The sequence below is a fragment of the Triturus cristatus genome, chromosome 7, assembly GCF_964204655.1.
Source record: "Triturus cristatus chromosome 7, aTriCri1.1, whole genome shotgun sequence".
NCBI lineage: Eukaryota > Metazoa > Chordata > Amphibia > Caudata > Salamandridae > Triturus > Triturus cristatus.
The window spans coordinates 1,585,059,862-1,585,079,589 of record NC_140590.1 but is presented as its reverse complement, the minus strand read 5'-3'; the positions used below and the strand labels follow the sequence as shown (position 1 = coordinate 1,585,079,589).

Genomic DNA, 19,728 nt, shown 5'->3' with positions numbered 1-19,728 from the left:
TCTCACGCTAAACCCAATTTACTTAACACTGTGCCCTTTCATAGTAGGCGCAAGGAAGGAGAAATGTTTTCATTACTCCTTCCTTTTTCAACTTAGCATGTGTGCTGCACAGTACAGCAACATACAAAGTGGTAAAAGGCTTCAAGTTAATCTAAGCATAGTATTTTGTACTGGAAGTCTTCCACTGAGACACCCTTGCACCCTGGTGCAAAGGTGTCTCTGTGGCACACGGCAGCTGATTGCAGCACCGGCGCAAGGGAGAGGGGAGCAGAGTTCCTTATTTTAGTAAGTAATGCGTTTTCCTCCTCGCTCCTTTTCATGCAGCACAGCATTCGCAGCTCTTGCAGTGCACTACGTGCAAAAATGGTAACTCTCACCCATAGTGTCCATAATTTGAAATGCTCAGATTACATTTCATACCTTAAATGAGAGCTGGGAATCTAAATCTATACCCCACCATCCATGTATTTGTGAGCACTGGAGTACATGGTCTGAAATGCAGATAAGCAACATTTCTGTCTTTCATTTCGGGCTGGACTGTTCCCATTGGGCACAGGGTCAAGACTGATTTGCATATGGCTGGGTTCAAACTGGAATGGCATGGTGAGCAAAAAAGGATGGATTTGGGCCCAAATCTCTGTACTGGGGTGAATGTATGACATTGTTCTGCATTCTGTCCATCAATTGTTCTTTCTGCATTTTTCACCCTGAGTGGGACGAATATGCCCAGATGTGGGTCCAGTGCTCTCCATGCCACTGGTGTCAAGCTATCCTGGCTGATGAGGAGTGAAATCCGGAAACCGATCCTAGGATGCTTGTTTCCAGTCCAGGGAGGACCTGGCCAGGCAGTTTGGGCTGGACTGTTACCATTGTGCACAGGGTCAAGACTGATTTGCATATGGCTAGGCTCAAGCTAGAATAGCATGGTGAGCAAAAAAACAATGGATTTAGACCCAGATCTCTGTACTGGGGAGAATGTGTGACATTGTTCTGCATCCTGTCCATCAATTGTTCTTTTGCCATTTCTGTTCTTTGACAACACTGCGACTGTAGAAGCCCTGTACTAGGTTACAACTGTTACTTGTGAGCACAAAGTATGAATAATCAGATCCAATGTATCTCTCTGTGAATGAGCAACAAGCTAAAACTGTGCCTGTCCCTACCACTAGTATATTATGGTATGCTGTGATATGCAATGCACAATGCAGTCCATACCTCAGCTCCCGCCTTGCGTCTTTATTCATAGACCATCTTTTTTTCACATGTCTCTTGGCAAAGGTGCGATCTGAGCATGGCGGTGGGGTGACCTGTGGACTGCATTGTGCATTGCCTAGTATAAATGGCAAATTTCAGTGGATTCTCAGATTTGTGTTTGCTGAACCATAGCTACCTTTCAACTCGGTCTTTTTGTCAGTCAGTTTCTGCAGTTTTTATGGTGTATCGTATTCACCTGCCAAGTATAGGTTTCTGACTCTACCCTGGCCTTTATTTGTAAACAGCCTACTAAATCACACATAAATTAATCAAACAGCTCAAAATGCATTCATGAATAAAAACTTTATTGCCCTCCATTTATCTTTGTGCCCCCTCTTGATATATCTGCTCAAAGCATTCATTAAAGAATGCCAACAGTGGTCTAAACATGCTAAGTCTCTGATAAATGTAAAGCAGTTCCTTCAAACAGTTTTTATTGTGACTAGTAATTCCGAAAGTCTTGACCCCCTTCCCCCTTTACACTTTGCCTCTCACCCCATTGGTTCTGCATGAATACTGAAATACCTTCACTGGGTGTCACTTGCTAACTGCCTGCCACATTTCAAAGATATTTATCTTAAAATGTGGTTCCACCTTGATCAATTGGCAAGCTCTCGTGGTGCAAGTCGTCCACATTTCTCATCCTGCAACTTTCTGAAGGAAAACTTGACACAGACTGCATAGGTATTAACAGTGCTTTGGACATTAAAACTGTTTGACATGCACTATGGACTTTAGTTGTAAGGCGATTTGTTATATCTTAAGTTAAACTTATTTGAAAGCAATACTCATTGGTTACACAATGTAAATCAAATTACACATATAAATTCATTTTACTGCACAGTTCTACAAACTGTTCTCATGAAAAACTCAGAATGTTTGTATAAACATTACAGGCCAGATTTACGACCCCGTCACACTACGCAGCACAGCCCACACAGTTTCGGCACTACGCTGCGTGACAAGGAGAGAGGAGGAAAAGTCCACATCTATGGAGATATTGCACTCTCCTCCCTTCTCCCTAGCGCCAGCATGCAATCAGGCTGCCGAGCGCCACCTACACACCTTTGCACCATAGAGCAGGGTCTCTGCATGAGTCTAGCATATGTTTTGCACTTGAAGGGCACCATTCAAGTACAAAATACTAGTCCTAAACAAACTGCAAAACTTACCCCACTTTGTATGTGTTCATGCAAAGTCAGAAAAGAAAGGAGAAATAAAAGTATTTCTCCTTTTAGCGCCTGCTTGAAAGTGGCGTTATTCTTTGGTGCATACTTGTCTACTATTGTTATTAGATAGAGCTTTGCATCAGAAGGTATGGGTAGTAGCACGGAAACACCCATCTACCACCCATGTAACACCCCTCTGGCTTAGAGAACAGCAAAGCAGCGCTTTGTGCTGCTTTGCTTTATTTTTATTTTTGCTTTATTTGTAGGCAGCTTTGCGCTGGAAAGTAAATCCAACAAAAAACATTTTGCACTGGTTTGCATCACCCATGTGACGCAAACTCAGCTCAAAAGGTTTGTAAATCTGGCCCTACATGTCTTCCCTTTTAAAGTACATAAGATCATCTTGTATAATGTGCACAGGCTAAGAAACAGAGGGGATTTCTCACAATACTTTAAGAAATACTGCATTAAGACTAAACAATGCTATTAACAATTCTACAGGAAAATACCTCTGCAGCCTTTTCGCAGGGCCCTTAAGACCTTCCTGTTCTCTCAGGCGTACTCCTGCTGATTCTCTTTCGGCAGACTCTCTTTGCTCCTCAGCCCTCCACTTTAGCGCCAGGAAGCCGTTTGGTCACAGTGCGCTTTACTAAATATTTTCTAACTAACTAACTAGCCTTCTCCCCTCTCTGTTCTATGCAGAGATCTTAACCACAGGGTTGGAGTTCTCCACATACATAAGTATATTTTTCAGTAGTAAAGTGGTCTCCACCTCGACTATGGAGTCTTCCCATGGTAAATTATTGGGAAAAGTAAAATAGTTTATTCAACTAAAAAAATACAAAGATTTTTGTACAAAATATTAATACAAATTAATTGTATCTATTTATTGTAAATGTAGACAAAATACAAAATGCTACAGCACTATTACATTAATCTTGAATTAAACATGTAAAGTATCTAATTAATTTAAATATATAAAATTAAATAAAAATAATTTTCAGAATTTTAAATTTCCCTCCTCAATTAAAAAAACATGTTTTATTATGCAGTAACAATTACAAAAAGTGATATATAGAAATAATGAAACGTTGTTTAATTATACTTTAATAAAAATTAATGTTACATTAATTTATAAATTCATACATTATAAATAGTTCTTATGTTTTAGATTTAACATTAAATAAAATGTATTTATATTTTTACCATTTTAATTTAATGTAATATTATTTTATGTGATATTTTATTTTAAGTCCCTACCTCCATAATATTCTATGGGTGGATGTTGCAGTACCAGTAATACTGGCCATAGATGGTGCTGGACTTACGCTAGCTCTGAGCTGGGGTAATTTACTACTGTGTTTTGTCCCACTTTGTCTGTAATAACTTTAGAAGTGCAGTTTGTGAATACAAATTGGTTTACACTTTAGTCGGCGGTGCATTGCCCTTCCTAAACCCCTTAGAACCCTCCCTAAACCCCTCCTTACTCCTCCCGAATCCCTCCAATGTACTTGTATGTCCAAAACCCCTTCCATTTAGTACTAAGTATGCCCCATTTCTCAAGCCACTCACCCTGGTCCCTTTCACATGTACTAGTAAGTAGTAAACATACTTACTTGTGAGGATCTCTCCATAAAAAAGGATAGGAGAGGTGAAGATGGAGATTTACACTTGTAGGTTTGTGAATAGCATTTTGTAGTACTTTAGTAGTGTTATTGGTGTACTGTCCAGCTGCTCAGTATCAACTCAACCTGCCCTGGTTCCAGCTGTTGGCATTGTTGGACTGAGTCCTAACCCCCATTTGGTGCCCCCCTTCCCCAAGCCCAGGCCGTAGGCTGGTGTTAGAGTATACTCCTCCTTCCCACACTGCAAAAGCTGGGACTTAGAAACGTTTTGCCAACTTTCTGCCTCGAGAACTGACAGAGACCAGGATCACCATTGACACCACAGCTGTCAAATAGCCAGTCGGTATTCAGGTTGAATACTAAAGGAGATCTGACTTCCAGAAAACTTTCTAAGCCTGAAAGTAGAGGGCTTCATCGGGACTGAAGCTGAGCAGCAATCTGTCAATGTTAAGGCCTTCCTGGGTGTGGACTTCAGAATTTTCTTGCTCTGAACTTTCCCACCAGCGTGATGACCACACTGGAGCCCTGCTGTTCAGCAATCCACAGTTGTTGAGCCCTGCTTTGAAACTAGCTTGCCCTCCTGACTGCTCGTCGATAACCACTTTTTCTCCAATAAAATGACTAAGTCCAAAAGTAAACTTTCCACCGGGACAAACCTAGTCCCAGTATCTATCCTGCACTCCATTACGGTCACCCTTGTCACCCTTGACTGTTGACTTTGACCCTGTCTAGCGCAACCAGATAACCATAGTTGGTGCTTTGTAATTTTTGCCACTATTTTTAATTCAAAAGTTAACAATTCCAATCTCTGCTTCTACGTATTGGATGATTTTTGTCATTGTGGTGTTATTTTGTGTATTAGAATTTACTCTATATTTCTAAAGTGGTTTGGGATTTGGGACTTAGAGCCCGATTGCGATGCGGGCTGAAACGGCTCCAACCGTCGGTCGTAGCCCTTCAACCCACATCATAATCGGCTGGTCGGATTCCTTTAAGACCGACCCATTTTGATGGGTCGGTCAGAAGGGAACTCGAATCGGATTTCCGAATGGCCTCCGACGGGCTCAGAGAGCCCGTCCACCATTCGGAAAGCCTTCAGTTATCCCCGGTCAGCTCTTTCCGTCTGAGGGATTACGATGGCAGATTCCCACTGCCTTTCTGTGCCAGCCTTTCTGACACAGAAAGGCTTTGGGAATCTGTCTTTGGGGGCCTCCAGCAGGGCCCCGATGGGTGCAAGACCACCAAATGGCAGCCTAGGGGGCACCTAAGGTGCAGCCCTGTTGATCCCTGCACCCGGTGGCAGGCACCTTTAGGCAGGCACCGGGTGCAGGGATGAACTGCACCTCTGCTCTTCACAATGAGAGCATGCATCCCACTTGGAATGCATGCTCCCGCTGTAAAGTATAGGATTGTGACCAAATCCTACTTGCTGGGCTGGAACCGACGACAGGAGGTCGTTCGGTTCCAGTTCCTAAACGATGTCATCGTAGTCGGGCCCTAAGTCGGTAACTTTTAATTGAGACTAAGCAGGTCCCTCTATCCGGCCCATGCTCCATCGCAGTCAGCCTGAACTTGTGACTTTACCCCAGTCTAGTGTGACTAGATGGCCACGAGTGGCGTTTTGAGTTTATAGGCATAGTTTCACAGAAAACTTTAAAACTGAATATCTGTTTCTACTAATTGGATTTTTATTGTCTGGTATCATTCTAATTATTTACATTAATCTAATTTCCTAATTTGAAGTGGGGTGCTTATTTTTTTGTGTTTTCACTTTGTTACTCTTTGTGTGCTGCATAAAAACTTTACACATTGCCTCTTGATTAAGCCTGACTGGTTTTGTGCCAAGCTACCAGAGGGCTAAGCACAGGTTAATTTAGTGGCTGTTTGTGGTTCACCCTGACAAGGATTGTGGTTGTTGTCTGTGTGGGGTTTCCATCTCCCTCAACCAATAACCCTATTTCTTACTAACTGGGCTGTTAACAATAGGTCCCATAATTTTCAGGCCCCCCCGTACCTGCTGTAAAATGTATATCTAAAGGGGCAAATGGTAGCGCCACCACTGAAAGTTTCCCTGGACATTTTTTCTATTTTGAATGAGGTGCTCATGTTGCCAGAAACCCAGAGATGAATCAGAATGAAGTCTTCTACCAGGGCACCACAAACATATCTGATAGGCCTGCAAAGGAAAGTCCCAATAATGTTGCATTGATAGTTTACAATAGTAGAAGCACGTAGGAATGAATTCCAGTAGACATATTCAACTATACACTTTTTAACAGCTGGATTCTGTATTTAATTTCTCACTGGTCTATCTGATTTGGGTTCCCTTAAATAGAAACCTGAAAAGGGGGGTCTGATAATTGTTCTTGCCACTTAGGTCACAATTTAAGTTCCTGATTGGTAGGTGAGTGGTCGAAGGAGACCATATGACAGCTGCAGAGGGGGCATATGAGGACTGAGGCTCAAGGTCTCTCTTCTTCTCAAGTCACTGAAGTTCAAAGCAAGACTGGCCTTAAAAAAACTCTTTCTATATGTTGTACTTGGCCCTTTTTGCAGGGTTATCCCAAACCTTTTTGCTTCTTCCTCCTATTTTTTCCTGACCGTTGTTGTTGGTTTTAAGACTCTGGGCACTTTAACGCTGCTGATCAGTGCTAAAGTGCATATGCTCTCTGTGTAAATTGTGAACATGATTGGTTATCCATGATTGGCATATTTGATTTACTAGTCAGTCCCTAGTAAAGTGCACTGAGTGTTCCGGGGCTGGTAAATCAAATACTACTAGTGGGCCTGCAGCACTGATTGTGCCACCCACATGAGTAGTTCTGAAACGGTAACTCAGACCTGCCACCGCAGTGTCTGTGCGCAGTTGTTAATTGCCATGTCGACTTGGCAAGTGCACCCCCTTGCCAGGCCCTAACCTTCCCTTTTCTTACATGTCAGTCACCCCTGTGGGCAGGGCGCAGTGTCTGTGAAAGCTAGGACATGCCCTGATGTGTGTGGCATGTCCTGATAGTGAATTACTGCCAATTTCGCTTTTCACTATTGCAAGGCTACCTGTTCCCATACAACAGAATGGAAAGTTTGTTTATAACATCTTATAAACATAACTGCCCCTTGGAACAAGGTAGGAAAATAAGGTTTAGTATGCCTGGACTCAGAATATTAAAATGCATCTTTTAGTGAGGGTGATTTTTACATTCTGTGTTTGAAAATACCACTTTTAGAAAGTAGGTATTTTCTTGTTTAGCCATCCAGTGTGCCTCTGCCTGGACGTGGATTGGCTGTCTGGGTTAGAAGTGTCAGAGGATGGGGAGGAGCAATGGCTCTAGAGAGCCTTATGAGTCAGGGCTGGGCGAAATAGACATGAGCTGCCTTTAGAGTAGGGGGAGGAGATTACCTTTCAACTGAATGGGCCTGGTCTGCTTTCCACAATGCTGCCTCCACCACCTGCCAGGAAGTTGCACCAGAGAGGACAGAACTGGTTTTGACTGGGCACAGGGCTTCTCTGCACAAAGAGAACAAAGACATTTTGGGGTATATGTATTAGACCTAAACCCCTAACTTTAGACTACTTCTGGAATCAAGAGGAACCTTTGCCATGGAGAAACTGAGGAGAAGTACTGCCCTTGCTGTGTGTCTGGGGTTGGCCTGCAGTTGCTGTTTCTGCCAAGGAAAGGAGAAGGACTTTGCTGTGTCCCTTGCTTGAGGGAAGTCTCCAAGGGCTTGAGTGGAGCTTGCCTCCAGTTTAGAAGTCTCGGGAACACAAAGACTTCACCCCCCGTTCCCCTGAACTTCCTTGCTGGGAGTTCTGACCTGCCAGGAGTGCCTGTGATTGTGTGAGGCCTCTGGAGGTTGTTTCTGCTGCTGGGAGCTGGAAAGCAACGCAGCAACAAAAAAATCAAAGCATCGCTCTTCTTGCGACAGTTTTTCAGACACAACGCCGTAGTGCAAGAAGAATCTTCCTGCACCACTGCGCCGCTGCTGAAACCGACACAGCGCCTGTTGCCGATGCAAGAATCAACGCATCGAGGGATCTGGGATGAAGAAACCGGCTTGACGCCACCGCATCGTTTGCCGCCGCATCCCGGATTTCCACTCATCGTCCCTGTGTGGCAAGTTTTCACCAACGTATCACCCGCAGATTAGATTCATCTCAAGATCGGCGCATCGCTTCCCCTGACAGACCGGACACGGCGCACCCCTCACCTGTGTCCAGCGGAACTGTCGCATCACATCCAAGAAGTTCTCAGGAATCGATGCATCTCTTTGTTTTTCAACACTTCCCATCGCTGCAGCTGTTTGGCTTGGTGAATTTTGTCCCAACGACAGGTGCATTGCAAGAAATCATGCATCCATAGTTTTTTATGGACTCAGTTGCTAAAACCTTTTGAAAGTCATTTTTCTTAATACTTGTATGTTGGATTTTTGTCCTTTTGGTCTTGTTAGGTTTAGATAAAGATACTTTGTTTTTCTAAACCTTTGTGGTGTCCATTTGTGGTGTTATCACTGTGTTACTGTGAGTGTTGGTACAAATACTTTAACCCCTTCGACGCGCATGACGGAACGGTTCCGTCATGCACGTCGGTTGCGCTGTGCGCATGACGGAACCGTTGCATCATGGCCCCGCCCACGCACGGAACCTTCAGCGTGGCGCGGAAATCCGCGCCACGCTGAAGGGGTTAAACATTGCCTTTGGGATCATGGCAAAGGCCAAGCCTGTCTGCTCGTGCCAAGCTATCAAGGGGGTGAGCAGGGGCAATCTAGAGTGTGTATCCCCCTTACCCTGACTAGAAGCATGGGTCCCTATTTGGACAAAGGTGCCTACCTCTACCTGCTAGAGACCCCATTTCTAACACTCGTATTGCTCCAAGTTATGGCACCCTCTTCCAAAACAGTGAGGAGTCTGATTACCCTTCTCTCATTTGTAAAAGCTCTAAAAACTCACTTGTGTCGCCTGTACTTAATCTAAATAGACCAGGCACTTTCAGAAGTATTGGATGCAGCAGAATCCAAAAACAATCCATCTCTCCCTATACCTTTGTTGTCTGATGTTTCACAGATTAAATCGCCATGGCGGCACACGATTAAAATCCAAAATATAGCTATAATATCATAGTGTTAGCAGGGATGCTGACACAACGTCATCACCCAAAAATGTACATACACATTTGATGCCAGGAGTATTTTTCCATAAATTAACTGTACCCAGCTATCACATGTTCTATATATACTGCTTGATGTAAGCGGGTATTTTCTGCGTTTATCACGGCTAGTACTGAAAGTCTGTCAGCAGATGGCGCCACAGGATTTGTACAATGACAGCACTGGGCCGAAAAGGTTTGAGCAGCTACTCGATGTTGAAGAGACGCCACGAGTGGGGATTCGCCACCTAAGGGGCTGAAGCGGTTAAGCAATAAAACGCTTTTGTATTAAAGAAGGAGTGTATAGACTACATTATTAGCAAATATTTGCAGGTCTGCAATGAGCGTTGTAGATAACCGTAACTATTATTGGCATAGATGCCCGCCAGAATCACCTTAAAATAGTAATGTGTCCGGTTGAGGTGTACGGACCCCAGGAAATACCCAGCAGGGGGTGGCAGAAACACGAGCCGGAACCTGCAGGAAGGGAATGGAGGTCTCAAAGACCCTAAATACACCTTCTACACTCCCCACCCCACATGCCTAGCTCCAAACGCCTCACTCAAAGGACAAAACGCAATTCTTTTTGTCCGAGTTGTGTCCCAGCTTCGAGGAAGCGGCAAACGTCAAAGGGAGCGCAGCTGGATGCGAAATCTGGTCCCAAGACTCAGCAGACCGTCAGGGGAGTCGGAAATATGCTCTCCCGGCTGCAGCACGATTTGATGGAGTGACAAACCAAGATATTTAAGTGCTTTATTTACTCAGTCTCTGTATGTTAAATAAATAAATCTAACTGTGTAAATACGCGAAACACACCTATTTATAAAATGCACAATACAAGCTAAATTATTTTTGTGAATCTAATAACATGTACTTACTGCCACCTACTTAATAGAATCAGCTTATTAAAACCCTTGGGGCCTCATTTATGAAAAGTGACGCATCACTGCGTGAAAGCAGTGATGCGTCACTTTTCATTGCGCCCTCCCTGCGACTCCAATGATGCGTCATATTTACAGTATGACGCATCATGTCGCAAGGAGTCACAGATACGTCAGTATTTCTGACGTATCTGTAGGCGCAAAAGTGACGCATTGCTGGAGTGTGTCACAAAAGTGACGCAACTCCAGCAATGTGTCCTTTCACATGGGGCAAGCCCCATGTGAAAGGGCCTGCATCAGTCTTACGCCTGCTGTGAGGCAGGCGCAAGATATTGATGCATTTGCACCCTAGAAGTGGTGCAGTGAAATCTCGTAGATTTCACAGCGTTACTTCTACGATGCTTACTTACTTGGGAACGCCCACCCTGTATACATTATACCTGACGCAGGTATAATGTAGCGCAGGGGTTTACAAAGTGACGCATCTACCTAGATGCGTCACTTTGTAAATATGGTGCAACATGGCGCATGTTTTACGCCACTGGTGCGTCACAAAAAGTGACGCACCGGTGGCGCAAAAGTGAAGCAGGGGCTCATAAATGAGCCCCTACGAGAATAAAAAGTGGATTTGCTGCAAGTGTTCATGGTTATGACTCGTAGGTTACATGGAACGGGTTGCAGCAAGCACAGAACCCACTGATCTGTTTTGCCAGGAACGGAAGTGGCGAACTGCACGTGCACAGAGATCTCAGCAAGTCAGACTTTAGCCCACGTGGCCCCCCTAGCATAAAACACAAACCTGCCACAAAAGGATTCCATGCAAAACTTTGCAGCAGGGACATTGAACATCTAAGCAAATTTACAGTGATACAAACCTGTTGTGATAGGTTACAAACAGACCTACATGTAGACACTTAGGAGCTATGCTTGGTTTGAAAAGCTGCAACAAAGCAGGAAAATCTTTACAAAACCTGGGGGCTTATTTACAAGCCCCATGCGCCGCTGGTGCATCACTTTTGTTATGGGAAAAAGGGAAGTCTCAGTGGCGCAAGGGGCTTGTAAATAAGCCCCCTGGGGTTGAAAGCAGGCGCTGCCTGGACGGGTAACAGCAGTGGGGGCGGGGCAGGCGGCGAGCGCAAGGTAAGTGGTTTTATTTCTTTTTTTCTTTTTACTTTCCCTATCCCGTTGTCTGTCCACTCACCCGCACCGCCCGCCCCACTGCTGTTACCTGTGCCAGCCTCACCTGTTATATAGCACACTAATCACCCATGAGGGTATCCAGCTGCTTGACCAGGTGAGTAAATTATTACATTGCAGGCTCACATTCAGGGCTTTAAGTGGGCCGGGTCTCACCGGGTCTGAGCACCGGCAGTTTTTTAAAGGAGGCCTCGAAACGGGTCTCTATCGGGCTCTGTTTTGTGCCCTGGGACAGGAGGTCTGTATTTTCCCGGACTCAGTCTGCTGTCACTGCAGTCCTGAAAAAAGTGCCAGGGCACAAAACAGAGCCCAATAGAGACCCGTTTCGAAACAGCAGGCACATCGATGTGCGCCTGCTCACACTGCTCACTTCTCACCAGTCGAGAAGTTACGGCATGACGTCATGCCAGGTGAGCGTTGTAGTGGAAGGGAAATCCTTCAGAGAGTCATTTTCTCTCTGGATTTCCCTTCTCTTTTTGAAACTCAGGAGCAGCAACATTGTCGTAGTGTCTGTCACAAGGGCTTTAAGTGGAAGCTTTTTCAATATTCTATACAAGCCATAGTTGCCGCCTATTTATCGTATGCAACTAACAACCATTGACAAAGCCAATAGTCCTGACTTGTTATAGGTATGATGTTACTTGTATCATATATCTGGATGCAATGATAGAAACAGCAAAATACAAATCGGGCGGCACACTGTGCTAAGCACAGATTTGTAGGTGTTTTTAAGCCATGCCCTTAAGCCACGCCCCTTTTAGAGACCCCCCAGTTTTTTCATCCCACTTAAAGCCCTGCTCACATTACATATGTAGTGATTGAACAACAGCGCATTCATGCAACAAATTAATAATGTCCACATTCTGACTGGAGGTCCAATCCCAAATTGGGCACAGCTCCTGTTTGCATCCAACTCAGTCTTACAACATAGGTGCAAACTGCAGGCACATGGGGCAAAAAAATAATGACAGGCAAATGGCCCTCTTGCTCTGTTTGCATCCTTTGGAATAGGGAATACACTGCACTTATTGCTGGGCTTTAAGTGGAGAGAAAAAACTAGGGGGTCTCTCAATGGGGCATGGCCAATGTAATTAAGGGCGTGGCTTAAAAATAAGCAAGTACAAATCTGTGCTTAGCATAGAGTGCCACCCTACTGGTATTTTGCTGCTTCTGTGATTGCATACAGATATACAATACAACAACTAACATTACACCTGCAAGAAGTCAGGGCTATTGGCTTTGACAATGGTTGTTAGTTCTGTAAGATAAATAAGCAACAACTATGGCTTCGTTGTATAGAATATTGAAAATGCTTTAGTTCTGAAATGATGAGACTGAAAGAACTATACCGCGTTTGAAGTTACCTCAAAGGTTGTGAAAGGTGGCACTGCTGCAGAGTTAAGATTTTTTTCCACCCTGGCTTATTGTCCTCCATGCCTTGGCTGACAGCTGTATGGGGCTCGAAAGAGCTCCGCACTGTTGGCATTTGCTTGGTGCACAGTTTGTGCCTCCGATGCCACAGAATCTGTAGTCCTACCATAATCGCTGGCTACATGCGTGTATAGAAGACCCAGTAATCGTTTCTGGCTTATTAAGCAGTACATCTTTACATGACGTATTCTCACCTATCCCATTTCAAGCATAGGTGTCTGCCTGCCAGCTTGTCAGGGACATTAATCAGGCGACAATAATGGCTGCTTGGTTCTCACATCCCTAAGGAACTTTAATAATTTAGGTTTTTCCTCCAGGCTTTCAAAGCCTGGGAAGACCTGCCCTTGCACATAAGGCTCGCCTCCTCGGTTCTTGAATTCTGCAAGAAACTGAAGACCTGGCTCTTCCCTTAGCCCCGGCCCTGGCTCGGCCCACACAGCTCCTGTGAGTCGTGTGCACTTGACATGGCACAACATGACTAATTCTGGTTTTGTCCTTGCATGCTGGTATTTGTGATGCTGTTTAACACACTACAAATGTGGCAATGCAAGTCAAGAAAAAGCATGATTTGATTAGCTACTTTTTCCAGATATGGGACAAGTTCAGATTCCTGTAAAGTCCACCATAGCACAGAAACTAAACTGCAATAAAAGAAAAAATATGCATAGCAAGCGTTTTATAACAGCAGCTCAGCACACTAGCTTTACAACATACTTATTGCACACATTTGGATAAAAAAAACACAAACCTAACACTAATAGGAGAGATGCACCCTGCGCCACAGTCACAATGTGTACTGCAGCGCCAGGTTAGACTCAAAACGAATTCTGTGTCACTTCCTAAAAAATGGCCTCTTAATACTCCATGAATAGACTTTCAGCATCTTTGCGTCACTGACCGTCTGTCCCCATAACTCGGGGCTAAAAGAGGACGCGCACGTCTATAAACGAGTCAATAAAACAAAAGCAATTTTCTGCTCTGTCTGCAAAGGGGCAGCTGTCCCTGACCTCGAATCGCAAAGCTAACATTTCGGACAGGTTTGGAAATGTGTCAAATCACCTGAAAATGTGAGGCATGTGAGTTATTGGGAGATTTGGTTCACTCGTGATTGGTGGAGAGTGGGCGGAGGCACAAAGCCCACATAGTGCCTGTTCTTGGTCGTGCAGAACCAATGGACGACCTGTCAGAGTCTAAGGGCCCAGCTCACCCTCGGGAATCCAGGTCTCCCCCAGCAGCAAGGGGCCAAGCCAAAAATCGGAAGTATAGAAAAGGTGATGGATGGAATGCTTGAATTAATCTCAGCCACTGGTAATTAAACAAGACCACATCCCAATCCATCCTTATTTTGCGGACCGTGCCACCTCAGTTTGGACCCAGCTATATGCAAAATAGTCTCAACTTTGCTCCAATTGGAACAGTCCAACCGGAACAGCTAAGCCAGTCATCACTGAACCAGAACAGCACCAGCCCAGAACAGGTTCTGCCCTTGGTATGGGCTCATCAGCCAGATATAGATTAGTTCCAGTAGCAAAATGTGCACAGGACCCATGTCTGGCATACCCGTTCCACTTAGGGTGGCATACTGAAGAATACAAAAAGTGATGTATAGAATGCTTCGATTAATCTCAGTCACTGGAAATTACTCAGGGTTGCTGTACATAAATCCGTTGTTATTTTGCACACCATGCCACCTCAGTTTGGACCCAGCTATATGCAAATCAGTCTCTACCCTGCTCCAATGTGGACAGTCCAGCCAAACCACCAAGCCAGGTCCTCCGTGAACCGGAAAACAAGCAATGCAGGACTGGTTTCAACCTTGTTATGGGCTCATCAGTCGGGTATAGCTTGGTTCCAGTGAGACAGTGTGCACAGGACCCATGTCTGGGCATACCCATCCCATTTAGGGTGACATTCTAAAGCATACAAAAGGGATGGATGGAATGCCTGAATTAATCTCAGTCACTGGTAATTACTCGGGCCGCATTCCAATCCATCGTTATTTTGCACACCATACCAAGCCAGGAATCGAGTCCTCCCTGTGCAAGCAAAAAAGGGAGAATTCCTCTACAATGTAAGAAGTACCAAGATTACAGGAGTCACTGCACCCAGGGTATTTAAAATTAGTAGCAAACTATACTACATCCCAAACTAAACAGTTTTGATTGTTTGCTTTTCACTTACCACAGAAGGGCATGAGATAGCCGAACCGGCCGCACCGCAAGGGACCAATTGCAGATGCTGGCAGAGGAGCTCTGCAAGCCATCCCATGCAGCGTGTGAGGAGCCGGGGAGCAATAGTTTGCATCCTTTAGTGAGTCAAGCTGATGCCCTGTATGACTGTAGGGTTGATCCACCCATGCAGGGGCAAGAAAGGAGGCATGGGCAGAATCTTGCTTTGCAGTCCAGCACTACCCGGGAGCTGTTTGCTAGTAAGCTTTGGAAATAGACTATAACAGAGTGAGTGGGGCTGCGGGGAGGGCATGCATCTTCGGGGCTTGGTCCTTATGAGATGAAAGTCAATATCTTGAAGGGGGGGTATGGTATTTGTGTTAAAGTCCACTTCAGATAGGTTCTTGGGCAACTTTTATATTTAAGTGTGGTGGGGTCTCCCTTGCTGGTTTTATGAAGCTTGACCATATCAATTGCCGAGGCTTTGTGCGGCGTGACTATAGAGGAACGTCAGCATTGTGGATTAGAACTGACATCTTAAAAGCCATTGAACTGTGGAAGCTTGAGACATCTGAATTACAGGTTTATTACAACGGTGTGTTTTATATCGATTTCGTACAGATCAGAGCTGGAGTTATCCATGACGGTGTACCTAGGGCCCCCCTCTGGTAATTTGCTGCTATAGGGGTCACTGCAGTCTATCCTTCTATACATTGTCGCTGAGATTGCTATTACCCAGCACACAAGTAGTCACGCGGCTACATGAATGATACATTGAGTTAGGTGACCTGATAAGATTGCTTCAGATAAATGCCAGAACCATTTAGGCCGTTGCAGATGGATCCATTGCTTATTTTCAATTCTCTCTTCTATGTTTGTTCAGTTGATTTATTTGCCATTTATCATAAAATCAAAAGGAGTGCAGCTAGTGTGAGATTGTAAAGGACCATAATGGGTTTTCAGCAGCTGTGGCTGCATGAGTGGATTGCTAAAACATTTCACTCATTGATGCTTTAACACAATCCCACTTTGCTTTCTGCCCCACTTGAAGCTAACAATCGTCTCCAGAAACTGTGTGGTTGTGCACAGAGATCTTTGGACAATGATTCTGTGCTTTTTATATTTTCTGGCACACAAAAGCTATTAACAATTAACACTGGTAAAGTCAATAGTTGTGAAGAGGAGACGGGCTGTTAAACTTGTTGAAAAATAGGCTTTATTGGCTCTTTTTTTATTATTATGGGTATGCTGTGATATTTTTATCAATGAGATCTTAAGAGTGGTTTTATGTATGATGATTTTAGGTTTACTTTTGGTTTTATTGCATGTACTTTTATGGTTTTAATTAATCGATTAAAGTATTTTGACTGACTGACTGACAATAGTTGTGTTCTTTCTATAGTGCTATTGAAATGTATTCCTCATATGGTTTGAAGCAAGTGCTCAAGGAGAATTGTCAATAATTTGCAGCTGTCCGTATGAGGGAGTTGTTGTTGCGCTCTATTTATAAAGTCTCTTTGACAAGCCTTTGTTCAAATTATTCAAATTATAAAAAGCACCACTGCCATTCCTGTGTCTACAATTGCCCTATATTATGCAGAACATGTTAACTATCTTGTAACGCATAGTGCCTCCAGTATGCAAAGCACTATTGCCATGCCAATATCCTCATTGCCCCATTATGCAAATCATGACTGTCATATCAGTAGCATCATTTCTACCCAGACTGCAAAACACAGGGGTATATTTACTAGGAAATGGCGCAGCGCGGTGCTGCAAGCAATTTTGCAGTGCTGCTCAGTGTCATTTAAAAAATACAGGGATGAGCTGGATTTACAACAATACAGAGCACCTCTGTGTGTTCACTTGTGCTGGCGCTAAAAAAAGCTACCTAGCTCCAACACAAACACCCTTGCGCCATAGTGAAAGAGTGCCTGCGTTGCAGGGACTCATCCATGCAATGCAGGCAACCTTGCACTATGGTACAAGGGTGTCTGTGTTGCAGGGAATTTTTTTTTTTTATGTGTAGGAATGGACACCTTCCTGCACATAAACAATCTTTAAAGGCGATTTGTTCTTTCTATGTGTGCTGCAAGAATAAAAATGAGGAGAAATAAAAGCATTTCTCCTCGTTGTGCCAATCTAAAGCCTGCGTTTGAATGGCCTTGGTTTTTGGTGCTGCCTCAGATTTACACATCCTTGTAAATCTGGGGCAGCGTCAAAAAGCAATGGGTGTTGCGGTGGAACGCCCACAGCAACACACATTGCACGCCCCTTTCACGCAGGTATCTGCTTGAAAGGGTACCTTATTACAATGCGACGTTAAGCCACAAAAAGTGGCTTAACGCCACTTTGTGAATATGGAGCAGGGCCTTGCTCCATATTCACAACATCGGCACATCGGCAAAAGTGGCGTAATCCTCTTGTAAATAAGCCCCACAATTGCTATGCTAGCACCCAAAGTTGCCCAGTTTGCAAATAATCCTACAGCTGGTAACCTCTAGTTCCACTCCCTCAGTATGCTAAACACTATTTCTATATTGTGACACAGAATGGGTGAAACCCTATGATACATCTGGCCCCAGATGCTTCTAGGTTTAGCACGTGTTGTGCCCAGTAGGCTGAAGAGTTTGTGAGGTGGTAACGTAGCTAGGATTTTGTGTTTCATTATCAATGGGATAGCACTGACTAATGACATCATTGATGACATTAAATATAATAAAGCATATGACATCACCGATTTATGTTTCATCCAGCCGCGGTCGGTGCAGGCAACAGCGGTGGGGCAGTGGGGCCGGGTTAGGGGGCCTTTCAAGAGACGATGCTGAGAGAAAAATAAATAAATAATTAATGTTCCCTCTGCATCGTCCCTCGAAATGCCCTCTCACCTGGCCCCAACGCTCTTATCTGCACAGACCGCGGCTGGTTTCATGCATCTTACCACAAAATCAGTAGTGCCACCATTGTACAGAGGGAGTGAGCAGGAGAGTGCGCGCTCCCTCGACTGAGTTTGACAGTCTCTACTATATTTTATGGGAAACAACCTTTACATAGCAGTCATTACATCACAACATCCTTTACATCGCATGTCATTACAATGCAGCCATTACATCGCATGTCACTACAACAGCCATTACATCGCATGTCACTACAACGCATGTCATTACATCGCATGTCACTACAATGCATGTATCACATCGCAAGTCATTAAAATGCATACCATTACAACGCATAGTACCCTTACACTATCCAACACTTACCCTACTGTTGCACTCACTGGAGTTAGAATAGTAATTTTTTACCCCTACTCTATCCAACACTTACCCTACTGTTGCACTCACTGGAGTTACAATAGTAATTATTACCCCTATACTATCCAACACTTACCTTAAATGCGATATAATGGTATGCATTGTAATGGTATGCGTTGTAAAGGTATAATGCGATGCAATGGAATGCGTTGTAAAGGTAGTTTCTGAAAATGTGATATAAGGGCGTGCGATGTAAAGGAATGCATTGTAAAGGATGTTGCGATGTAAAAACTGCACTGTAAAGGCATGCATTGTAAATGTATGCGTTGTAAAGTCATACATTCCTATTTTATCTACCTAGAGCCAGATCAGGAGTGCACCAGTATATGGTGACATAATATCGCACAGCATAAATTGCGATAGCACATTTTCCCCTGTTACGACTTTCAAACTTTTTCTATTTTGGGGTATCCCTGCACAAATCCCACTTGTTATTACCTGGCGAAAGTAGGGTGGGTGAAAAAAGTGTGAAATGTGCCCAGTGCTGAATCATGTGCCAATTATGAAGTTTCAAGCAGTCAAGAATCTATCCCTTTTCCACTTTTTTTTTTGCTACAGTTGCTTATGAGAACTGGACAAAGTTGAACAAATGAGGAACAGCAAATAGGAATAGGAAACATGCACAGCATAAGAAATGTGGGGTTCGAGCAGGGCCTATCGCTGCAAGGGGTCTATGTAAAAATAACCTAATAACAAAGAGGGTGAGTGGCAGGAACATGCTATGAATTTGTTCCATGCATGTAGGGCCTTAAGTGGGCCGGGTCCTGTGGGGTCTGAGCACCCGCAGGAATTGGAAAGTGCAAGTGAAGCAGGCTCCTTTCGGGCTCTGTACCGAGTCCCTTATTTTACACAGCAGAAACACAGATTAAAAACACAGACTGAACCAGGTGAGGCAAGCAAACAAAACCTTTTCCTAAGTTGCCAGCAGGATTTTTAAGGCTCACTGTTGCGCTGAAGACAAATACCAGAATAGAGAAGGCCCGGGATGCTTTATTTTCTGTTTTTGTTAAAGACAAGGATCTTTTTCAGCTAGGGCTGCCCTCTCCTAAAAGACTCAGGGGCATATCTACGAGGAAATGACGGAGCGTGGAGCTGCGGCAAATTTTGCAGCGCCATGCTCCACCTTTTCCAAAACACAGGCGTGCGCCGTATTTACAACACTATAGCGCACCCCTGTGTTTCCCCTACCACTAAAAATAGCTCCCTAGTGGCAACGCAGACACCCATGCGCCATAGAGCAAGGACGTCTGTGTTGCAGGGAATGATTGTTTATGTGCAGGAAGGCGTCCCAGGCAATTAGCTTTTTCTATGTAGCAAATCGCCATTATTTAATGATTGTTTATGCGCAAGAAGGGACACCTTCCTGCACATTAACAATCATTAATGGCATTCTGCTTTTTCCATCAGTGCTGCAGAATAGAAAAAGAAAAAACGAGAACTCTAAGTATTTCTCTCCGTTGTGCCATTCTAACTCCTGCTATTGCACAGAGTTTTTGGCACTGCCTCATATTTACACATATTTATAAATCTGCAGCAGCATCAAAAAGCAGT

The 19,728-nt window shown here is 44.2% G+C and overlaps 1 protein-coding gene across 1 annotated transcript in view; it reads left to right on the top strand.

Moving 5' to 3' along the window:
- KCNB1 (potassium voltage-gated channel subfamily B member 1) overlaps nt 1-19,728 on the top strand; it is a 598,477-nt gene that overhangs the window by 530,010 nt on the left and 48,739 nt on the right. The gene's annotated exons all lie outside the window — the stretch shown is intronic.